Here is a 3,226-nt window from a genome sequence, read left to right as displayed (position 1 = left end):
TGGATCATTGCAAGGTGCAACAGCAACAGCGGCGGAGAGATCATCTTCTTGGATCTTCAGATCTGAAGATCAGCAGATCTTTCTGGAGGAGGAGGCACTCCTGCATTTGTCAGGAGAGGCGGATCTGGAGGAGGAGGAAGAGAGGTACTCTTCAAACTTCTGTTGATCGAATTCGTATTCGATCTCTTCGAGCACCGGGATCTTGATCATCGGCTGTGACAAGACAGCTTCGGCAGCGAAGCTGTTGGCTCCCACTGTGGTCGCCAGTTTGTTTGTGGTAAAAGTTGATTTCTTCATTGCTATCGAATCTATTACAACTTTAGTCGTTACAATAAACTCGAATGAAATAAAAAGTTGATCTTTTTATAAGATCTCCTTACACAATGAAAATAAAATAAAAAAAGTTTACAACTTTATCAAACAAACACAGAGATCGTTCATCGGTCTTCTGCTTGCGTGGGTGTCTTTGCATGTGCCGGGGTTTATCCGTGGACCACCGTCGATCAGATCTGATTGCTGAAAAATTAGGCAGAGCTTCGTCGATCCGCGAGGAGATCTAGAAACTTAAAGCGCCTATCTCGGATAAAGCGAGATATTTGCTCTTCTTAGTATCACCGCAACGGGATAATACTAAGGATCGGGTACGGGTGATGTAGATCTGACGAATCTCCCTCTCTTGCGTTGAAGAACTGGATCCGATCTCTCCTCCTCCTCTCTTGAAATCTGTGCACTTTAAGTCTTCAATCCGGCAGGGCTTCGCCGAGGCACGAGAATTCCAGATCTAAAAAAATGAGGCCTAAGGCTTGTATTTATAGGCATGAGGGATAATGGAGCGGTTAAAACCGCTTTAGGGGGTCAAATCCGCGTTGGGACACCCCTGGGGTGTCCCGGAAAATCCGAGACACCCTTGGGGTGTCTCGGAAATTCCGAGACACCCTTGGGGTGTCTCGGAAATTCCGAGACACCCCTGGGGTGTCTTGGAAATTCCAAAGGGGTGTCTCAGAAAATCTAAGACACCCCTGGGGTGTCTCACATTGACCGAGACGCTCCGTTGAGGTGTATTCGTCCGCTTCCACTATAAATTCTTCGTCCGAACTCGGATTTTAGTGATTCGAAGTGCGTTGGAAGTCTGACGAAGAGTTCTATCAGCTCCGATGGTTGGATTATCTGTAGGATGAACGAGACATGAAGGGCGTTGTTCCTTTTGTAAACATCGCGGGGCTCTCGATTAGCCCGTGTCTTCGTTATTCCGAAATCCTGTCGGCTCACGTAGTTCGTCGATTCACTTTAAGCGTTCACCGACGTCAATCGAACTCCTGTGAACCGGATAGTGACGTTCATTATCGTTCCTTAACACTGAGTTGTTCGTGGAGACTTATAGGCAATTTTCGATGCCTACACAACCGGATCCAGATCTAAGGCGGTCCACGGATAAACCCCGACACAGGCAAAGATCCCACGCAAAGCAGCGGATGATAAACGTCCTCTGCGTTTGTTTTGACGAGAGTTGTAAACTTTTGTTTTCATTGTGTAAAAGTCTTATAAAAAGACAATCTTTTTTTTGTTTTCATTGTAACGATCGAAGTTGTAATGAATACCGCAATGAATACATTAATTTTCGACGCAAACAATGATTTCAGTAATCTAGAGGATTCTGAATCAGAAGGCTAAAGTGATTAGCATTGTAATCCATTTACTTTATCTAACATTTATCACAATATGTCCTACACTAAACAGTTTTTTCCCTCAGCTTCCATCTTTTCTCATCAATTTCAGGAGTTGGATATTTGTTAGCTGGATGTAGACAGAGAAGGATATGAGCATGGAGCACTCCTCTTTTCTGGAACTCTATTGTGTATATCACTGTCATGAAAGAAGAAAATGAAGGTTAGTAGACAATATTTTATATGAACAATATTTATTGCAAATCAATTGTTATTCACTTGTTTACAATTTGGTTGTAGTTTGAAAGAACAAGTTAATAAAAATTGTACAACAATATAAGTTATAATCATAAAAAAAAAATCTTAATATTAATAAATTTATTGATACAACTTGTTTTAAGTTGTTGGCATCTTTTCTTATTTGTGTGCAAGTCATTTTTGTAGTTATTTTTGTTTCTTTATATATCAATGGCTCCTAAATTTATTTGATTATCTTTTTTTTGCAAGGTGACTTGGTGGAAACTACTGAGCAGTGTATCACAATCTATTAGTACTGATTATACTACTTGTTTTAACTTTATTTAGACATATGACTTGCAAATATATCGCAATCTATTAGTACTATGATAGCATCTTTTGTATTCGGAAGCAAAGTTAGTTGAAGCTGTTTATGAACTTAAATCAAGCAACGGTAATGCAAAGTTTGTGTCAATGTGATTTATATCATGTTCTCGTGTGATATATTATTATATTTATTAGTATTTTATCACAAACCTAGCACCAGGTCATGAGTAGCGATTGTTGGTTTTAGCTCTTGAAGTTTGAATTAAACTCTACATTTTTGCTCCTTACAGTAAATATATATGTTGCACAGAGCCTAATATATTATGTATTACATCATCTGTATACTTGCCAATAGAATTCTTCTAACTCATTTGTTGAATAAGAATTCTATTTTTAGTTTTTAATTCTTGAAGGATTCTATTTGGGAAAAAGAACTCCTAGAAATTTTGTTAAAAAAAACCCTCAAAATGTTGTAAAAACCCTCCAAAAAGTTTACAAAAAATACTCAAAAAGTCTGCAAAAAGCCTCCAAAAAGTTTGCAAAGAGCCCCTAAAATGTTTGCAAAAAACCCCAAAAAGTTTACAAAAAGCCCTAAATTTTTTGCAAAACCCCCCAATAGTTTACAAAAAGCCCCCTAAAAGTTTACAAAAAACACCCCAAAAGTATTATATATATATATATATATATATATATATATATATATATATATATATATAGAGAGACAAAGAGCCCCTAAAATGTTTGCAAAAAACCCCAAAAAGTTTACAAAAAGCCCTAAATTTTTTGCAAAACCCCCCAATAGTTTACAAAAAGCCCCCTAAAAGTTTACAAAAAACACCCCAAAAGTATTATATATATATAACCACTATAGTCCCCTAAAATGTTTGCAAAAAACCCCAAAAAGTTTACAAAAAGCCCTAAATTTTTTGCAAAACCCCCCAATAGTTTACAAAAAGCCCCCTAAAAGTTTACAAAAAACACCCCAAAAGTATTATATA

This window comes from Asparagus officinalis, chromosome 8, assembly GCF_001876935.1.
Source record: "Asparagus officinalis chromosome 8, Aspof.V1, whole genome shotgun sequence".
Lineage (NCBI taxonomy): Eukaryota > Viridiplantae > Streptophyta > Magnoliopsida > Asparagales > Asparagaceae > Asparagus > Asparagus officinalis.
Note: the sequence above shows the minus strand (reverse complement) of the source record.